Here is a 24239-nt window from a genome sequence, read left to right as displayed (position 1 = left end):
TGATCTCCTTTTTCCTCCCCGGGTTTTGATCTCCCTTTTCCTCCCTGAGCTCTGATTTCCTTTTTCTTCCCCGGGTTCTGATTTCATTTTCCTCCGTCGGTTCTGATCTCCTTTTTCCTCCGCCGGTTCTGATCTCCTTTTTCCTCCCCGGGTTCTGATCTCTTTTTTTCTTCCCCGGGTTCTGACGTCTTTTTCCTCCCCCGGTTCTGATCTCTTTTTCCTCCATGGGTTCTGATCTCTTTTTCCTGCCTGGGTTCTGATCTCCTTTTTCCTCCCCGGGTTCTGATCTCCATTTTCCTCCCCAGGTTCTGATTTCCTTTTTCCTCCCCGGGTTCTGATCTCCTTTTTCCTGCCTGGGTTCTGATCTCATTTTCCCTCCCCGGGTTCTGATCTCATTTTCCCTCCCCGGGTTCTGATCTCCTTTTTCCTACCCGGGTTCTGTTCTTTCTTTTTTGCTTCAGTGCCATACTTGTATTTGCGTCCTGTTGTTTTCCAGTAATATAGAAATTCCTGTGTGACTTTCCTGCTAACCCAGGACTCTGGAATCTGATAGAGGAGAGAGGTGTGGAGGTGTGGAGGAGAGGAGGAGGGGGGGAGACAGGTTTAGACAGAGAGGTGAATTCAGTAATAGAGAAGAGGAGTGGCAAGAAAAAGGGATTGGGAGAGGATTACTGGCGTGAATGGCATTCGGAAGAGTTAAATATCATATTCCGAATATTTCTGCAAATTCAGACACAGAAAGTTTATATATTAATCCTGGAACAAGGCCTGATCTACACCCCAAAAACTACCCAGCTCCCCCCCAGGACAGCCGGCTCCCTCTAGGACAGCCAGTGCACCTAGAATCCCCAGCTGTGCCAGGATCCAGAGCCCACCCATCTGCTTCAGGATCCTAATCCTCAATTCCTTCAGAATCCTCAGCTCTCCAGGACTTGAAGGTGAGAAAGTGACAGGCCACAGAAAGATGTGTGTGTGTGTAGCTGTGTGATATAATGTGTCCTGTGATATATGTGTGTATAGCTGTGTGATATAATGTGTCCTGTGATATATGTGTGTATAGCTGTGTGATATAATGTATCCTGTGATATATGTGTGTATAGCTGTGTGATATAATGTGTCCTGTGATATATGTGTGTATAGCTGTGTGATATAATGTGTCCTGAGATATATGTGTGTATAGCTGTGTGATATAATGTGTCCTGAGATATATGTGTGTATAGCTGTGTGATATAATGTGTCCTGTGATATATGTGTGTATAGCTGTGTGATATAATGTGTCCTGTGATATATGTGTGTATAGCTGTGTGATATAATGTGTCCTGTGATATATGTGTGTATAGCTGTGTGATATAATGTATCCTGTGATATATGTGTGTATAGCTGTGTGATATAATGTGTCCTGTGATATATGTGTGTATAGCTGTGTGATATAATGTGTCCTGTGATATATGTGTGTATAGCTGTGTGATATAATGTGTCCTGTGATATATGTGTGTATAGCTGTATCATATAATGTATCCTGTGATATATGTGTGTATAGCTGTGTGATATAATGTATCCTGTGATATATGTGTGTATAGCTGTATAATATAATGTATCCTGTGATATATGTGTGTATAGCTGTGTGATATAATGTATCCTGTGATATATGTGTGTATAGCTGTATAATATAATGTATCCTGTGATATATGTGTGTATAGCTTTATAATATAATGTGTCCTGTGATATATGTGTGTATAGCTGTGTAATATAATGTATCCTGTGATATATGTGTGTATAGCTGTGTAATATAATGTATCCTGTGATATATGTGTGTATAGCTGTGTAATATAATGTATCCTGTGATATATGTGTGTATAGCTGTGTAATATAATGTATCCTGTGATATATGTGTGTATAGCTGTGTGATATAATGTGTCCTGTAATATATGTGTGTATAGCTGTGTGATATAATGTGTCCTGTGATATATGTGTGTATAGCTGTGTGATATAATGTGTCCTGTGATATATGTGTGTATAGCTGTATAATATAATGTATCCTGTGATATATGTGTGCATGGCTGTGTGATATAATGTATCCTGTGATATATGTGTGTATAGCTGTGTGATATAATGTATCCTGTGATATATGTGTGTATAGCTGTGTGATATAATGTGTCCTGTGATATATGTGTGTATAGCTGTGTGATATAATGTATCCTGTGATATATGTGTGTATAGCTGTGTGATATAATGTGTCCTGTGATATATGTGTGTATAGCTGTATAATATTATGTGTCCTGTGATATATGTGTGTATAGCTGTGTGATATAATGTATCCTGTGATATATGTGTGTATAGCTGTGTGATATAATGTGTCCTGTGATATATGTGTGTATAGCTGTGTGATATAATGTATCCTGTGATATATGTGTGTATAGCTGTGTGATATAATGTGTCCTGTAATATATGTGTGTATAGCTGTATAATATAATGTGTCCTGTGATATATGTGTGTATAGCTGTGTGATATAATGTATCCTGTGATATATGTGTGTATAGCTGTGTGATATAATGTATCCTGTGCTATATGTGTGTATAGCTGTGTGATATAATGTATCCTGTGATATATGTGTGTATAGCTGTGTGATGTAATGTATCCTGTGATATATGTGTGTATAGCTGTGTGATATAATGTATCCTGATATATGTGTGTATAGCTGTGTGATATAATGTAACCTGTGATATATGTGTGTATGGCTCTGTGAGATAATGTGTCCTGTGATATATGTGTGTATAGCTGTGTGATATAATGTGTCCTGTGATATATGTGTGTATAGCTGTGTGATATAATGTGTCCTGTGATATATGTGTGTATAGCTTTATAATATAATGTGTCCTGTGATATATGTGTGTATAGCTGTATAATATAATGTATCCTGTGATATATGTGTGTATAGCTGTGTGATATAATGTATCATGTGATATATGTGTGTATAGCTGTATAATATAATGTATCCTGTGATATATGTGTGTATAGCTGTGTGATATAATGTGTCCTGTGATATATGTGTGTATAGCTGTGTGATATAATGTGTCCTGTGATATATGTGTGTATAGCTGTGTGATATAATGTGTCCTGTGATATATGTGTGTATAGCTGTATCATATAATGTATCCTGTGATATATGTGTGTATAGCTGTGTGATATAATGTATCCTGTGATATATGTGTGTATAGCTGTGTGATATAATGTATCCTGTGATATATGTGTGTATAGCTGTGTGATATAATGTATCCTGTGATATATGTGTGTATAGCTGTGTGATATAATGTGTCCTGTGATATATGTGTGTATAGCTGTGTGATATAATGTATCCTGTGATATGTGTGTATAGCTGTGTGATATAATGTATCCTGTGATATATGTGTGTATAGCTGTGTGATATAATGTGTCCTGTGATATATGTGTGTATAGCTGTGTGATATAATGTGTCCTGTGATATATGTGTGTATAGCTGTGTGATATAATGTGTCCTGTGATATATGTGTGTATAGCTGTGTGATATAATGTATCCTGTGATATATGTGTGTATAGCTGTGTGATATAATGTATCCTGTGATATATGTGTGTATAGCTGTGTGATATAATGTATCCTGTGATATATGTGTGTATAGCTGTGTGATATAATGTATCCTGTGATATATGTGTGTATAGCTGTGTGATATAATGTATCCTGTGATATATGTGTGTATAGCTGTGTGATATAATGTATCCTGTGATATATGTGTGTATAGCTGTGTGATATAATGTGTCCTGTGATATATGTGTGTATAGCTGTGTGAAATAATGTGTCCTGTGATATATGTGTGTATAGCTGTATAATATAATGTATCCTGTGATATATGTGTGTATAGCTGTGTGATATAATGTGTCCTGTGATATATGTGTGTATAGCTGTGTGATATAATGTATCCTGTGATATATGTGTGTATAGCTGTGTGATATAATGTGTCCTGTGATATATGTGTGTATAGCTGTGTGATATAATGTGTCCTGTGATATATGTGTGTATAGCTGTGTGATATAATGTGTCCTGTGATATATGTGTGTATAGCTGTGTGATATAATGTGTCCTGTGATATATGTATGTGTAGCTGTATGATATAATGTATCCTGTGATACATGTGTGTATATCTGTGTGATATAATGTGTCCTGTGTTATATGTGTGTAGAGCTGTGTGATATAATGTATCCTGTGATATATGTGTGTATAGCTGTGTGATATAATGTGTCCTGTGATAAATGTGTGTATAGCTGTGTGATATAATGTGTCCTGTGATATATGTGTGTATAGCTGTGTGATATAATGTGTCCTGTGATATATGTGTGTATAGCTGTATAATATAATGTATCCTTTGATATATGTGTGTATAGCTGTGTGATATAATGTGTCCTGTGATATATGTGTGTATAGCTGTGTGATATAATGTGTCCTGTGATATATGTGTGTATAGCTGTGTGATATAATGTATCCTGTGATATATGTGTGTATAGCTGTGTGATATAATGTATCCTGTGATATATGTGTGTATAGCTGTGTGATATAATGTATCCTGTGATATATGTGTATAGCTGTGTGATATAATGTGTCCTGTGATATATGTGTGTATAGCTTTATAATATAATGTATCCTGTGATATATGTGTATAGCTGTGTGATATAATGTGTCCTGTGATATATGTGTGTATAGCTGTGTGATATAATGTATCATGTGATATATGTGTGTATAGCTGTATAATATAATGTATCCTGTGATATATGCGTGTATAGCTGTGTGATATAATGTGTCCTGTGATATATGTGTGTATAGCTGTGTGATATAATGTATCATGTGATATATGTGTGTATAGCTGTGTGATATAATGTATCCTGTGATATATGTGTGTATAGCTGTGTGATATAATGTATCCTGTGATATATGTGTGTATAGCTTTATAATATAATGTATCCTGTGATCTATGTGTATAGCTGTGTGATATAATGTGTCCTGTGATATATGTGTGTATAGCTGTGTGATATAATGTATCATGTGATATATGTGTGTATAGCTGTATAATATAATGTGTCCTGTGATATATGTGTGTATAGCTGTGTGATATAATGTATCCTGTGATATATGTGTGTATAGCTGTGTGATATAATGTATCCCGTGATATATGTGTGTATAGCTTTATAATATAATGTATCCTGTGATATATGTGTATAGCTGTGTGATATAATGTGTCCTGTGATATATGTGTGTATAGCTGTGTGATATAATGTATCATGTGATATATGTGTGTATAGCTGTATAATATAATGTATCCTGTGATATATGTGTGTATAGCTGTGTGATATAATGTGTCCTGTGATATATGTGTGTATAGCTGTGTGATATAATGTGTCCTGTGATATATGTGTGTATAGCTGTGTGATATAATGTGTCCTGTGATATATGTGTGTATAGCTGTGTGATATAATGTGTCCTGTGATATATGTGTGTATAGCTGTGTGATATAATGTATCCTGTGATATATGTGTGTATAGCTGTGTGATGTAATGTATCCTGTGATATATGTGTGTATAGCTGTATAATATAATGTATCCTGATATATGTGTGTATAGCTGTGTGATATAATGTAACCTGTGATATATGTGTGTATGGCTGTGTGAGATAATGTGTCCTGTGATATATGTGTGTATAGCTGTGTGATATAATGTGTCCTGTGATATATGTGTGTATAGCTGTGTGATATAATGTGTCCTGTGATATATGTGTGTATAGCTTTATAATATAATGTGTCCTGTGATATATGTGTGTATAGCTGTATAATATAATGTATCCTGTGATATATGTGTGTATAGCTGTGTGATATAATGTATCATGTGATATATGTGTGTATAGCTGTATAATATAATGTATCCTGTGATATATGTGTGTATAGCTGTGTGATATAATGTGTCCTGTGATATATGTGTGTATAGCTGTGTGATATAATGTGTCCTGTGATATATGTGTGTATAGCTGTGTGATATAATGTGTCCTGTGATATATGTGTGTATAGCTGTATCATATAATGTATCCTGTGATATATGTGTGTATAGCTGTGTGATATAATGTATCCTGTGATATATGTGTGTATAGCTGTGTGATATAATGTATCCTTTGATATATGTGTGTATAGCTGTGTGATATAATGTATCCTGTGATATATGTGTGTATAGCTGTGTGATATAATGTATCCTGTGATATATGTGTGTATAGCTGTGTGATATAATGTGTCCTGTGATATATGTGTGTATAGCTGTGTGATATAATGTATCCTGTGATATGTGTGTATAGCTGTGTGATATAATGTATCCTGTGATATATGTGTGTATAGCTGTGTGATATAATGTGTCCTGTGATATATGTGTGTATAGCTGTGTGATATAATGTGTCCTGTGATATATGTGTGTATAGCTGTGTGATATAATGTGTCCTGTGATATATGTGTGTATAGCTGTGTGATATAATGTATCCTGTGATATATGTGTGTATAGCTGTGTGATATAATGTATCCTGTGATATATGTGTGTATAGCTGTGTGATATAATGTATCCTGTGATATATGTGTGTATAGCTGTGTGATATAATGTATCCTGTGATATATGTGTGTATAGCTGTGTGATATAATGTATCCTGTGATATATGTGTGTATAGCTGTGTGATATAATGTATCCTGTGATATATGTGTGTATAGCTGTGTGATATAATGTGTCCTGTGATATATGTGTGTATAGCTGTGTGAAATAATGTGTCCTGTGATATATGTGTGTATAGCTGTATAATATAATGTATCCTGTGATATATGTGTGTATAGCTGTGTGATATAATGTGTCCTGTGATATATGTGTGTATAGCTGTGTGATATAATGTATCCTGTGATATATGTGTGTATAGCTGTGTGATATAATGTGTCCTGTGATATATGTGTGTATAGCTGTGTGATATAATGTGTCCTGTGATATATGTGTGTATAGCTGTGTGATATAATGTGTCCTGTGATATATGTGTGTATAGCTGTGTGATATAATGTGTCCTGTGATATATGTATGTGTAGCTGTATGATATAATGTATCCTGTGATACATGTGTGTATATCTGTGTGATATAATGTGTCCTGTGTTATATGTGTGTAGAGCTGTGTGATATAATGTATCCTGTGATATATGTGTGTATAGCTGTGTGATATAATGTGTCCTGTGATAAATGTGTGTATAACTGTGTGATATAATGTGTCCTGTGATATATGTGTGTATAGCTGTGTGATATAATGTGTCCTGTGATATATGTGTGTATAGCTGTATAATATAATGTATCCTTTGATATATGTGTGTATAGCTGTGTGATATAATGTGTCCTGTGATATATGTGTGTATAGCTGTGTGATATAATGTGTCCTGTGATATATGTGTGTATAGCTGTGTGATATAATGTATCCTGTGATATATGTGTGTATAGCTGTGTGATATAATGTATCCTGTGATATATGTGTGTATAGCTGTGTGATATAATGTATCCTGTGATATATGTGTATAGCTGTGTGATATAATGTGTCCTGTGATATATGTGTGTATAGCTTTATAATATAATGTATCCTGTGATATATGTGTATAGCTGTGTGATATAATGTGTCCTGTGATATATGTGTGTATAGCTGTGTGATATAATGTATCATGTGATATATGTGTGTATAGCTGTATAATATAATGTATCCTGTGATATATGCGTGTATAGCTGTGTGATATAATGTGTCCTGTGATATATGTGTGTATAGCTGTGTGATATAATGTATCATGTGATATATGTGTGTATAGCTGTGTGATATAATGTATCCTGTGATATATGTGTGTATAGCTGTGTGATATAATGTATCCTGTGATATATGTGTGTATAGCTTTATAATATAATGTATCCTGTGATCTATGTGTATAGCTGTGTGATATAATGTGTCCTGTGATATATGTGTGTATAGCTGTGTGATATAATGTATCATGTGATATATGTGTGTATAGCTGTATAATATAATGTGTCCTGTGATATATGTGTGTATAGCTGTGTGATATAATGTATCCTGTGATATATGTGTGTATAGCTGTGTGATATAATGTATCCCGTGATATATGTGTGTATAGCTTTATAATATAATGTATCCTGTGATATATGTGTATAGCTGTGTGATATAATGTGTCCTGTGATATATGTGTGTATAGCTGTGTGATATAATGTATCATGTGATATATGTGTGTATAGCTGTATAATATAATGTATCCTGTGATATATGTGTGTATAGCTGTGTGATATAATGTGTCCTGTGATATATGTGTGTATAGCTGTGTGATATAATGTGTCCTGTGATATATGTGTGTATAGCTGTGTGATATAATGTGTCCTGTGATATATGTGTGTATAGCTGTGTGATATAATGTGTCCTGTGATATATGTGTGTATAGCTGTGTGATATAATGTGTCCTGTGATATATGTGTGTATAGCTGTATAATATAATGTATCTTGTGATATATGTGTGTATAGCTGTATAATGTAATGTATCCTGTGATATATGTGTGTATAGCTGTGTGATATAATGTATCCTGTGATATATGTGTGTATAGCTTTATAATATAATGTATCCTGTGATATATGTGTGTATAGCTGTGTGATATAATGTATCCTGTGATATATGTGTGTATAGCTTTATAATATAATGTATCCTGTGATCTATGTGTATAGCTGTGTGATATAATGTGTCCTGTGATATATGTGTGTATAGCTGTGTGATATAATGTATCATGTGATATATGTGTGTATAGCTGTATAATATAATGTGTCCTGTGATATATGTGAGTATAGCTGTGTGATATAATGTATCCTGTGATAAATGTGTGTACAGCTGTGTGATATAATGTGTCCTGTGATATTTGTGTGTATAGCTGTATCATATAATGTATCCTGTGATATATGTGTGTATAGCTGTATAATGTAATGTGTCCTGTGATATATGTGTGTATAGCTGTGTGATATAATGTATCCTGTGATATTTGTGTGTATTGCTGTGTGATATAATGTGTCCTGTGATATATGTGTGTATAGCTGTGTGATATAATGTATCCTGTGATATATGTGTGTATAGCTGTGTGATATAATGTATCCTGTGATATATGTGTGTATAGCTGTATCATATAATGTATCCTGTGATATATGTGTGTATAGCTGTGTGATATAATGTATCCTGTGATATATGTGTGTATAGCTGTGTGATATGTGTCCTGTGATATATGTGTGTATAGCTGTGTGATATAATGTGTCCTGTGATATATGTGTGTATAGCTGTATAATATAATGTATCCTTTGATATATGTGTGTATAGCTGTGTGATATAATGTGTCCTGTGATATATGTGTGTATAGCTGTGTGATATAATGTGTCCTGTGATATATGTGTGTATAGCTGTGTGATATAATGTGTCCTGTGATATATGTGTGTATAGCTGTATAATATAATGTATCCTTTGATATATGTGTGTATAGCTGTGTGATATAATGTGTCCTGTGATATATGTGTGTATAGCTGTGTGATATAATGTGTCCTGTGATATATGTGTGTATAGCTGTGTGATATAATGTATCCTGTGATATATGTGTGTATAGCTGTGTGATATAATGTATCCTGTGATATATGTGTGTATAGCTGTGTGATATAATGTATCCTGTGATATATGTGTGTATAGCTGTGTGATATAATGTATCCTGTGATATATGTGTGTATAGCTTTATAATATAATGTATCCTGTGATATATGTGTGTATAGCTGTATAATATAATGTGTCCTGTGATATATGTGTGTATAGCTGTGTGATATAATGTATCCTGTGATAAATGTGTGTATAGCTGTGTGATATAATGTGTCCTGTGATATATGTGTGTATAGCTGTGTGATATAATGTGTCCTGTGATATATGTGTGTATAGCTGTATAATATAATGTATCCTGTGATATATGTGTGTATAGCTGTGTGATATAATGTGTCCTGTAATATATGTGTGTATAGCTGTATAATATAATGTGTCCTGTGATATATGTGTGTATAGCTGTGTGATATAATGTGTCCTGTGATATATGTGTGTATAGCTGTGTGATATAATGTGTCCTGTGATATATGTGTGTATAGCTGTGTGATATAATGTGTCCTGTGATATATGTGTGTATAACTGTATAATATAATGTGTCCTGTGATATATGTGTGTATAGCTGTGTGATATAATGTGTCCTGTGATATATGTGTGTATAGCTGTGTGATATAATGTATCCTGTGATAAATGTGTGTATAGCTGTGTGATATAATGTGTCCTTTGATATATGTGTGTATAGCTGTGTGATATAATGTGTCCTGTGATATTTGTGTGTATAGCGGTATCATATAATGTATCCTGTGATATATGTGTGTATATCTGTATAATGTAATGTGTCCTGTGATATATGTGTGTATAGCTGTGTGATATAATGTATCCTGTGATCTTTGTGTGTATAGCTGTGTGATATAATGTGTCCTGTGATATATGTGTGTATAGCTGTGTGATATAATGTATCCTGTGATATATGTGTGTATAGCTGTGTGATATAATGTATCCTGTGATATGTGTGTGTATAGCTGTGTGATATAATGTGTCCTGTGATATATGTGTGTATACCTGTGTGATATAATGTGTCCTGTGATATGTGTGTGTATAGCTGTGTGATATAATGTATCCTGTGATATATGTGTGTATAGCTTTATAATATAATGTATCCTGTGATATATGTGTGTATAGCTGTGTGATATAATGTATCCTGTGATATATGTGTATATAGCTGTATAATATAATGTATCCTGTGATATATGTGTGTATAGCTGTGTGATATAATGTATCCTGTGATATATGTGTGTATAGCTGTGTGATATAATGTATCCTGTGATATGTGTTTGTATAGCTGTGTGATATAATGTGTCCTGTGATATATGTGTGTATAGCTGTGTGATATAATGTGTCCTGTGATATATGTGTGTATAGCTGTGTGATATAATGTATCCTGTGATATATGTGTGTATAGCTGTGTGATATAATGTATCCTGTGATATATGTGTGTATAGCTGTGTGATATAATGTGTCCTGTGATATGTGTGTGTATAGCTGTGTGATATAATGTATCCTGTGATATATGTGTGTATAGCTGTGTGATATAATGTATCCTGTGATATATGTGTGTATAGCTGTATAATATAATGTATCCTGTGATATATGTGTGTATAGCTGTGTGATATAATGTATCCTGTGATATGTGTGTGTATAGCTGTGTGATATAATGTATCCTGTGATATATGTGTGTATAGCTGTGTGATATAATGTATCCTGTGATATATGTGTGTATAGCTGTGTGATATAATGTATCCTGTGTTATATGTGTGTATAGCTGTGTGATATAATGTATCCTGTGATATATGTGTGTATAGCTGTGTGATATAATGTATCCTGTGATATATGTGTGTATAGCTGTGTGATATAATGTATCCTGTGATATATGTGTGTATAGCTGTATAATATAATGTATCCTGTGATATATGTGTGTATAGCTGTGTGATATAATGTATCCTGTGATATATGTGTGTATAGCTGTGTGATATAATGTATCCTGTGATATGTGTTTGTATAGCTGTGTGATATAATGTGTCCTGTGATATATGTGTGTATAGCTGTGTGATATAATGTGTCCTGTGATATATGTGTGTATAGCTGTGTGATATAATGTATCCTGTGATATATGTGTGTATAGCTGTGTGATATAATGTATCCTGTGATATATGTGTGTATAGCTGTGTGATATAATGTGTCCTGTGATATGTGTGTGTATAGCTGTGTGATATAATGTATCCTGTGATATATGTGTGTATAGCTGTGTGATATAATGTATCCTGTGATATATGTGTGTATAGCTGTATAATATAATGTATCCTGTGATATATGTGTGTATAGCTGTGTGATATAATGTATCCTGTGATATGTGTGTGTATAGCTGTGTGATATAATGTATCCTGTGATATATGTGTGTATAGCTGTGTGATATAATGTATCCTGTGATATATGTGTGTATAGCTGTGTGATATAATGTATCCTGTGTTCTATGTGTGTATAGCTGTGTGATATAATGTATCCTGTGATATATGTGTGTATAGCTGTGTGATATAATGTATCCTGTGATATATGTGTGTATAGCTGTGTGATATAATGTATCCTGTGATATATGTGTGTATAGCTGTATAATATAATGTATCCTGTGATATATGTGTGTATAGCTGTGTGATATAATGTATCCTGTGATATATGTGTGTATAGCTGTGTGATATAATGTATCTTGTGATATATGTGTGTATAGCTGTGTGATATAATGTATCCTGTGATATATGTGTATAGCTGTATAATATAATGTATCCTGTGATATATGTGTGTATAGCTGTGTGATATAATGTATCCTGTGATATATGTGTGTATAGCTGTGTGATATAATGTGTCCTGTGATATATGTGTGTATAGCTGTGTGATATAATGTATCCTGTGATATATGTGTGTATAGCTGTGTGATATAATGTATCCTGTGATATATGTGTGTATAGCTGTGTGATATAATGTATCCTGTGATATATGTGTGTATAGCTGTGTGATATAATGTGTCCTGTGATATATGTGTGTATAGCTGTGTGATATAATGTGTCCTGTGATACATGTGTGTATAGCTGTGTGATATAATGTGTCCTGTGATATATGTGTGTATAGCTGTGTGATATAATGTATCCTGTGATATATGTGTGTATAGCTGTGTGATATAATGTGTCCTGTGATATATGTGTGTATAGCTGTGTGATATAATGTATCCTGTGATATATGTGTGTATAGCTGTGTGATATAATGTGTCCTGTGATATATGTGTGTATAGCTGTGTGATAAAATGTATCCTGTGATATATGTGTGTATAGCTGTGTGATATAATGCGTCCTGTGATATATGTGTGTATAGCTGTGTGATATAATGTATCCTGTGATATATGTGTGTATAGCTGTGTGATATATTGTATCCTGTGATATATGTGTGTATAGCTGTGTGATATAATGTATCCTGTGATATATGTGTGTATAGCTGTGTGATATAATGTATCCTGTGATATATGTGTGTATAGCTGTGTGATATAATGTATCCTGTGATATATGTGTGTATAGCTGTGTGATATAATGTGTCCTGTGATATATGTGTGTGTAGCTGTGTGATATAATGTATCCTGTGATATGTGTGTGTATAGCTGTGTGATATAATGTATCCTGTGATATATGTGTGTATAGCTGTGTGATATAATGTATCCTGTGATATATGTGTGTATAGCTGTGTGATATAATGTATCCTGAGATATATGTGTGTATAGCTGTGTGATATAATGTGTCCTGTGATATATGTGTGTATAGCTGTGTGATATAATGTATCCTGTGATATGTGTGTGTATAGCTGTGTGATATAATGTATCCTGTGATATATGTGTGTATAGCTGTGTGATATAATGTATCCTGTGATATATGTGTGTATAGCTGTGTGATATAATGTATCCTGTGATATATGTGTGTATAGCTGTGTGATATAATGTATCCTGTGATATATGTGTGTATAGCTGTGTGATATAATGTATCCTGTGATATATGTGTGTATAGCTGTGTGATATAATGTGTCCTGCGATATATGTGTGTATAGCTGTATAATATAATGTATCCTGTGATATATGTGTGTATAGCTGTGTGATATAATGTATCCTGTGATATATGTGTGTATAGCTGTGTGATATAATGTGTCCTGTGATATATGTGTGTATAGCTGTGTGATATAATGTATCCTGTGATATGTGTGTGTATAGCTGTGTGATATAATGTATCCTGTGATATATGTGTGTATAGCTGTGTGATATAATGTATCCTGTGATATATGTGTGTATAGCTGTGTGATATAATGTATCCTGTGATATATGTGTGTATAGCTGTGTGATATAATGTGTCCTGTGATATATGTGTGTATAGCTGTGTGATATAATGTATCCTGTGATATGTGTGTGTATAGCTGTGTGATATAATGTATCCTGTGATATATGTGTGTATAGCTGTGTGATATAATGTATCCTGTGATATATGTGTGTATAGCTGTGTGATATAATGTATCCTGTGATATATGTGTGTATAGCTGTGTGATATAATGTATCCTGTGATATATGTGTGTATAGCTGTGTGATATAATGTGTCCTGTGATATATGTGTGTATAGCTGTGTGATATAATGTATCCTGTGATATATGTGTGTATAGCTGTGTGATATAATGTATCCTGTGATATATGTGTGTATAGCTGTGTGATATGTGTCCTGTGATATATGTGTGTATAGCTGTGTGATATAATGTGTCCTGTGATATATGTGTGTATAGCTGTGTGATATAATGTATCCTGTGATATATGTGTGTATAGCTGTGTGATATAATGTATCCTGTGATATATGTGTGTATAGCTGTGTGATATAATGTGTCCTGTGATATATGTGTGTATAGCTGTGTGATATAATGTGTCCTGTGATATATGTGTGTATAGCTGTGTGATATAATGTATCCTGTGATATATGTGTGTATAGCTGTGTGATATAATGTATCCTGTGATATATGTGTGTATAGCTGTGTGATATAATGTATCCTGTGATATATGTGTGTATAGCTGTGTGATATAATGTGTCCTGTGATATATGTGTGTATAGCTGTGTGATATAATGTATCCTGTGATATATGTGTGTATAGCTGTGTGATATAATGTATCCTGTGATATATGTGTGTATAGCTGTGTGATATAATGCATCCTGTGATATATGTGTGTATAGCTGTGTGATATAATGTATCCTGTGATATATGTGTGTATAGCTGTGTGATATAATGTGTCCTGCGATATATGTGTGTATAGCTGTATAATATAATGTATCCTGTGATATATGTGTGTATAGCTGTGTGATATAATGTATCCTGTGATATATGTGTGTATAGCTGTGTGATATAATGCATCCTGTGATATATGTGTGTATAGCTGTGTGATATAATGTATCCTGTGATATATGTGTGTATAGCTGTGTGATATAATGTATCCTGTGATATATGTGTGTATAGCTGTGTGATATAATGTGTCCTGTGATATATGTGTGTATAGCTGTGTGATATAATGTATCCTGTGATATATGTGTGTATAGCTGTGTGATATAATGTATCCTGTGATATATGTGTGTATAGCTGTGTGATATAATGTATCCTGTGATATATGTGTGTATAGCTGTGTGATATAATGTATCCTGTGATATATGTGTGTATAGCTGTGTGATATAATGTGTCCTGTGATATATGTGTGTATAGCTGTGTGATATAATGTATCCTGTGATATATGTGTGTATAGCTGTGTGATATAATGTATCCTGTGATATATGTGAGTATAGCTGTGTGATATAATGTGTCCTATGATATATGTGTGTATAGCTGTGTGATATAATGTGTCCTGTGATATGTGTGTGTATAGCTGTGTGATATAATGTATCCTGTGATATATGTGTGTATAGCTGTGTGATATAATGTATCCTGTGATATATGTGTGTATAGCTGTGTGATATAATGTATCATGTGATATATGTGTGTATAGCTGTGTGATATAATGTATCCTGTGATATATGTGTGTATAGCTGTGTGATATAATGTATCCTGTGATATATGTGTGTATAGCTTTATAATATAATGTATCCTGTGATCTATGTGTATAGCTGTGTGATATAATGTGTCCTGTGATATATGTGTGTATAGCTGTGTGATATAATGTATCATGTGATATATGTGTGTATAGCTGTATAATATAATGTGTCCTGTGATATATGTGTGTATAGCTGTGTGATATAATGTATCCTGTGATATATGTGTGTATAGCTGTGTGATATAATGTATCCCGTGATATATGTGTGTATAGCTTTATAATATAATGTATCCTGTGATATATGTGTATAGCTGTGTGATATAATGTGTCCTGTGATATATGTGTGTATAGCTGTGTGATATAATGTATCATGTGATATATGTGTGTATAGCTGTATAATATAATGTATCCTGTGATATATGTGTGTATAGCTGTGTGATATAATGTGTCCTGTGATATATGTGTGTATAGCTGTGTGATATAATGTGTCCTGTGATATATGTGTGTATAGCTGTGTGATATAATGTGTCCTGTGATATATGTGTGTATAGCTGTGTGATATAATGTGTCCTGTGATATATGTGTGTATAGCTGTGTGATATAATGTGTCCTGTGATATATGTGTGTATAGCTGTATAATATAATGTATCTTGTGATATATGTGTGTATAGCTGTATAATATAATGTATCCTGTGATATATGTGTGTATAGCTGTGTGATATAATGTATCCTGTGATATATGTGTGTATAGCTTTATAATATAATGTATCCTGTGATATATGTGTGTATAGCTGTGTGATATAATGTATCCTGTGATATATGTGTGTATAGCTTTATAATATAATGTATCCTGTGATCTATGTGTATAGCTGTGTGATATAATGTGTCCTGTGATATATGTGTGTATAGCTGTGTGATATAATGTATCATGTGATATATGTGTGTATAGCTGTATAATATAATGTGTCCTGTGATATATGTGAGTATAGCTGTGTGATATAATGTATCCTGTGATAAATGTGTGTACAGCTGTGTGATATAATGTGTCCTGTGATATTTGTGTGTATAGCTGTATCATATAATGTATCCTGTGATATATGTGTGTATAGCTGTATAATGTAATGTGTCCTGTGATATATGTGTGTATAGCTGTGTGATATAATGTATCCTGTGATATTTGTGTGTATTGCTGTGTGATATAATGTGTCCTGTGATATATGTGTGTATAGCTGTGTGATATAATGTATCCTGTGATATATGTGTGTATAGCTGTATCATATAATGTATCCTGTGATATATGTGTGTATAGCTGTATCATATAATGTATCCTGTGATATATGTGTGTATAGCTGTGTGATATAATGTATCCTGTGATATATGTGTGTATAGCTGTGTGATATGTGTCCTGTGATATATGTGTGTATAGCTGTGTGATATAATGTGTCCTGTGATATATGTGTGTATAGCTGTATAATATAATGTATCCTTTGATATATGTGTGTATAGCTGTGTGATATAATGTGTCCTGTGATATATGTGTGTATAGCTGTGTGATATAATGTGTCCTGTGATATATGTGTGTATAGCTGTGTGATATAATGTGTCCTGTGATATATGTGTGTATAGCTGTATAATATAATGTATCCTTTGATATATGTGTGTATAGCTGTGTGATATAATGTGTCCTGTGATATATGTGTGTATAGCTGTGTGATATAATGTGTCCTGTGATATATGTGTGTATAGCTGTGTGATATAATGTATCCTGTGATATATGTGTGTATAGCTGTGTGATATAATGTATCCTGTGATATATGTGTGTATAGCTGTGTGATATAATGTATCCTGTGATATATGTGTGTATAGCTGTGTGATATAATGTATCCTGTGATATATGTGTGTATAGCTTTATAATATAATGTATCCTGTGATATATGTGTGTATAGCTGTATAATATAATGTGTCCTGTGATATATGTGTGTATAGCTGTGTGATATAATGTATCCTGTGATAAATGTGTGTATAGCTGTGTGATATAATGTGTCCTGTGATATATGTGTGTATAGCTGTGTGATATAATGTGTCCTGTGATATATGTGTGTATAGCTGTATAATATAATGTATCCTGTGATATATGTGTGTATAGCTGTGTGATATAATGTGTCCTGTAATATATGTGTGTATAGCTGTATAATATAATGTGTCCTGTGATATATGTGTGTATAGCTGTGTGATATAATGTGTCCTGTGATATATGTGTGTATAGCTGTGTGATATAATGTGTCCTGTGATATATGTGTGTATAGCTGTGTGATATAATGTGTCCTGTGATATATGTGTGTATAGCTGTATAATATAATGTGTCCTGTGATATATGTGTGTATAGCTGTGTGATATAATGTGTCCTGTGATATATGTGTGTATAGCTGTGTGATATAATGTATCCTGTGATAAATGTGTGTATAGCTGTGTGATATAATGTGTCCTTTGATATATGTGTGTATAGCTGTGTGATATAATGTGTCCTGTGATATTTGTGTGTATAGCTGTATCATATAATGTATCCTGTGATATATGTGTGTATATCTGTATAATGTAATGTGTCCTGTGATATATGTGTGTATAGCTGTGTGATATAATGTATCCTGTGATATATGTGTGTATAGCTGTGTGATATAATGTGTCCTGTGATATATGTGTGTATAGCTGTGTGATATAATGTATCCTGTGATATATGTGTGTATAGCTGTGTGATATAATGTATCCTGTGATATGTGTGTGTATAGCTGTGTGATATAATGTGTCCTGTGATATATGTGTGTATACCTGTGTGATATAATGTGTCCTGTGATATGTGTGTGTATAGCTGTGTGATATAATGTATCCTGTGATATATGTGTGTATAGCTTTATAATATAATGTATCCTGTGATATATGTGTGTATAGCTGTGTGATATAATGTATCCTGTGATATATGTGTATATAGCTGTATAATATAATGTATCCTGTGATATATGTGTGTATAGCTGTGTGATATAATGTATCCTGTGATATATGTGTGTATAGCTGTGTGATATAATGTATCCTGTGATATGTGTTTGTATAGCTGTGTGATATAATGTGTCCTGTGATATATGTGTGTATAGCTGTGTGATATAATGTATCCTGTGATATATGTGTGTATAGCTGTGTGATATAATGTATCCTGTGATATATGTGTGTATAGCTGTGTGATATAATGTATCCTGTGATATATGTGTGTATAGCTGTGTGATATAATGTGTCCTGTGATATATGTGTGTATAGCTGTGTGATATAATGTATCCTGTGATATATGTGTGTATAGCTGTGTGATATAATGTATCCTGTGATATATGTGTGTATAGCTGTGTGATATAATGTATCCTGTGATATATGTGTGTATAGCTGTGTGATATAATGTATCCTGTGATATGTGTGTGTATAGCTGTGTGATATAATGTATCCTGTGATATATGTGTGTATAGCTGTGTGATATAATGTATCCTGTGATATATGTGTGTATAGCTGTGTGATATAATGTATCCTGTGTTATATGTGTGTATAGCTGTGTGATATAATGTATCCTGTGATATATGTGTGTATAGCTGTGTGATATAATGTATCCTGTGATATATGTGTGTATAGCTGTGTGATATAATGTATCCTGTGATATATGTGTGTATAGCTGTGTGATATAATGTGTCCTGTGATATATGTGTGTATAGCTGTGTGATATAATGTATCCTGTGATATATGTGTGTATAGCTGTGTGATATAATGTATCCTGTGATATATGTGTGTATAGCTGTGTGATATAATGTGTCCTGTGATATATGTGTATAGCTGTGTGATATAATGTATCCTGTGATATATGTGTGTATAGCTGTGTGATATAATGTATCCTGTGATATATGTGTGTATAGCTGTGTGATATAATGTATCCTGTGATATATGTGTGTATAGCTGTGTGATATAATGTATCCTGTGATATATGTGTGTATAGCTGTGTGATATAATGTATCCTGTGATATATGTGTGTATAGCTGTGTGATATAATGTATCCTGTGATATATGTGTGTATAGCTGTGTGATATAATGTATCCTGTGATATATGTGTGTATAGCTGTGTGATATAATGTGTCCTGTGATATATGTGTGTATAGCTGTGTGATATAATGTATCCTGTGATATATGTGTGTATAGCTGTGTGATATAATGTATCCTGTGATATATGTGTGTATAGCTGTGTGATATAATGTATCCTGTGATATATGTGTGTATAGCTGTGTGATATAATGTATCCTGTGATATATGTGTGTATAGCTGTGTGATATAATGTATCCTGTGATATATGTGTGTATAGCTGTGTGATATAATGTATCCTGTGATATATGTGTGTATAGCTGTGTGATATAATGTGTCCTGTGATATATGTGTGTATAGCTGTGTGATATAATGTATCCTGTGATATATGTGTGTATAGCTGTGTGATATAATGTATCCTGTGATATATGTGTGTATAGCTGTGTGATATAATGTATCCTGTGATATATGTGTGTATAGCTGTGTGATATAATGTATCCTGTGATATATGTGTGTATAGCTGTGTGATATAATGTATCCTGTGATATATGTGTGTATAGCTGTGTGATATAATGTGTCCTGTGATATATGTGTGTATAGCTGTGTGATATAATGTATCCTGTGATATATGTGTGTATAGCTGTGTGATATAATGTGTCCTGTGATATATGTGTGTATAGCTGTGTGATATAATGTATCCTGTGATATATGTGTGTATAGCTGTGTGATATAATGTATCCTGTGATATATGTGTGTATAGCTGTGTGATATAATGTGTCCTGTGATATATGTGTGTATAGCTGTGTGATATAATGTATCCTGTGATATGTGTGTGTATAGCTGTGTGATATAATGTATCCTGTGATATATGTGTGTATAGCTGTGTGATATAATGTATCCTGTGATATATGTGTGTATAGCTGTGTGATATAATGTATCCTGTGATATATGTGTGTATAGCTGTGTGATATAATGTGTCCTGTGATATATGTGTGTATAGCTGTGTGATATAATGTATCCTGTGATATATGTGTGTATAGCTGTGTGATATAATGTATCCTGTGATATATGTGTGTATAGCTGTGTGATATAATGTATCCTGTGATATATGTGTGTATAGCTGTGTGATATACTGTAGTGTGATATAATGTATCCTGTGATATATGTGTGTATAGCTGTGTGATATAATGTATCCTGTGATATATGTGTGTATAGCTGTGTGATATAATGTATCCTGTGATATATGTGTGTATAGCTGTGTGATATAATGTATCCTGTGATATATGTGTGTATAGCTGTGTGATATAATGTATCCTGTGATATATGTGTGTATAGCTGTGTGATATAATGTATCCTGTGATATATGTGTGTATAGCTGTGTGATATAATGTATCCTGTGATATATGTGTGTATAGCTGTGTGATATAATGTGTCCTGTGATATATGTGTGTATAGCTGTGTGATATAATGTATCCTGTGATATATGTGTGTATAGCTGTGTGATATAATGTATCCTGTGATATATGTGTGTATAGCTGTGTGATATAATGTGTCCTGTGATATATGTGTGTATAGCTGTGTGATATAATGTGTCCTGTGATATATGTGTGTATAGCTGTGTGATATAATGTATCCTGTGATATATGTGTGTATAGCTGTGTGATATAATGTATCCTGTGATATATGTGTGTATAGCTGTGTGATATAATGTATCCTGTGATATATGTGTGTATAGCTGTGTGATATAATGTATCCTGTGATATATGTGTGTATAGCTGTGTGATATAATGTATCCTGTGATATATGTGTGTATAGCTGTGTGATATAATGTATCCTGTGATATATGTGTGTATAGCTGTGTGATATAATGTATCCTGTGATATATGTGTGTATAGCTGTGTGATATAATGTGTCCTGTGATATATGTGTGTATAGCTGTGTGATATAATGTATCCTGTGATATATGTGTGTATAGCTGTGTGATATAATGTATCCTGTGATATATGTGTGTATAGCTGTGTGATATAATGTATCCTGTGATATATGTGTGTATAGCTGTGTGATATAATGTATCCTGTGATATATGTGTGTATAGCTGTGTGATATAATGTATCCTGTGATATATGTGTGTATAGCTGTGTGATATAATGTATCCTGTGATATATGTGTGTATAGCTGTGTGATATAATGTGTCCTGTGATATATGTGTGTATAGCTGTGTGATATAATGTATCCTGTGATATATGTGTGTATAGCTGTGTGATATAATGTATCCTGTGATATATGTGTGTATAGCTGTGTGATATAATGTATCCTGTGATATATGTGTGTATAGCTGTGTGATATAATGTGTCCTGTGATATATGTGTGTATAGCTGTGTGATATAATGTGTCCTGTGATATATGTGTGTATAGCTGTGTGATATAATGTATCCTGTGATATATGTGTGTATAGCTGTGTGATATAATGTATCCTGTGATATATGTGTGTATAGCTGTGTGATATAATGTGTCCTGTGATATATGTGTGTATAGCTGTGTGATATAATGTATCCTGTGATATATGTGTGTATAGCTGTGTGATATAATGTATCCTGTGATATATGTGTGTATAGCTGTGTGATATAATGTGTCCTGTGATATATGTGTGTATAGCTGTGTGATATAATGTGTCCTGTGATATATGTGTGTATAGCTGTGTGATATAATGTATCCTGTGATATATGTGTGTATAGCTGTGTGATATAATGTATCCTGTGATATATGTGTGTATAGCTGTGTGATATAATGTGTCCTGTGATATATGTGTGTATAGCTGTGTGATATAATGTGTCCTGTGATATATGTGTGTATAGCTGTGTGATATAATGTATCCTGTGATATATGTGTGTATAGCTGTGTGATATAATGTATCCTGTGATATATGTGTGTATAGCTGTGTGATATAATGTATCCTGTGATATATGTGTGTATAGCTGTGTGATATAATGTGTCCTGTGATATATGTGTGTATAGCTGTGTGATATAATGTATCCTGTGATATATGTGTGTATAGCTGTGTGATATAATGTATCCTGTGATATATGTGTGTATAGCTGTGTGATATAATGTATCCTGTGATATATGTGTGTATAGCTGTGTGATATAATGTATCCTGTGATATATGTGTGTATAGCTGTGTGATATAATGTATCCTGTGATATATGTGTGTATAGCTGTGTGATATAATGTATCCTGTGATATATGTGTGTATAGCTGTGTGATATAATGTGTCCTGTGATATATGTGTGTATAGCTGTGTGATATAATGTATCCTGTGATATATGTGTGTATAGCTGTGTGATATAATGTATCCTGTGATATATGTGTGTATAGCTGTGTGATATAATGTATCCTGTGATATATGTGTGTATAGCTGTGTGATATAATGTATCCTGTGATATATGTGTGTATAGCTGTGTGATATAATGTGTCCTGTGATATATGTGTGTATAGCTGTGTGATATAATGTATCCTGTGATATATGTGTGTATAGCTGTGTGATATAATGTATCCTGTGATATATGTGTGTATAGTAGCTGTATAATATAATGTATCCTGTGATATATGTGTGTATAGCTGTGTGATATAATGTATCCTGTGATATATGTGTGTATAGCTGTGTGATATAATGCATCCTGTGATATATGTGTGTATAGCTGTGTGATATAATGTATCCTGTGATATATGTGTGTATAGCTGTGTGATATAATGTATCCTGTGATATATGTGTGTATAGCTGTGTGATATAATGTGTCCTGTGATATATGTGTGTATAGCTGTGTGATATAATGTATCCTGTGATATATGTGTGTATAGCTGTGTGATATAATGTATCCTGTGATATATGTGTGTATAGCTGTGTGATATAATGTATCCTGTGATATATGTGTGTATAGCTGTGTGATATAATGTATCCTGTGATATATGTGTGTATAGCTGTGTGATATAATGTGTCCTGTGATATATGTGTGTATAGCTGTGTGATATAATGTATCCTGTGATATATGTGTGTATAGCTGTGTGATATAATGTATCCTGTGATATATGTGAGTATAGCTGTGTGATATAATGTGTCCTGTGATATATGTGTGTATAGCTGTGTGATATAATGTGTCCTGTGATATATGTGTGTATAGCTGTGTGATATAATGTGTCCTGCGATATATGTGTGTATAGCTGTATAATATAATGTATCCTGTGATATATGTGTGTATAGCTGTGTGATATAATGTGTCCTGTGATATATGTGTGTATAGCTGTGT

General features: G+C 33.4%; 1 protein-coding gene across 2 annotated transcripts in view; it reads left to right on the top strand.

The window, feature by feature from the left end:
• Positions 1–650: 650 nt before the first annotated feature.
• LOC134585357 (sterile alpha motif domain-containing protein 12-like) overlaps positions 651–24239 on the top strand; it is a 40089-nt gene continuing 16500 nt past the window's right edge. For both annotated transcript variants that reach the window (XM_063440764.1, XM_063440763.1), the window contains exon 1: positions 651–938. The gene's annotated coding sequence lies outside the window, so the exon portion shown is untranslated. The remainder of the gene's footprint in view (positions 939–24239) is intronic.

The sequence above is a fragment of the Pelobates fuscus genome, chromosome 2 (assembly GCF_036172605.1).
Source record: "Pelobates fuscus isolate aPelFus1 chromosome 2, aPelFus1.pri, whole genome shotgun sequence".
Taxonomy (NCBI): Eukaryota; Metazoa; Chordata; class Amphibia; order Anura; family Pelobatidae; genus Pelobates; species Pelobates fuscus.
This window is presented reverse-complemented; position numbering and strand designations above follow the sequence as displayed.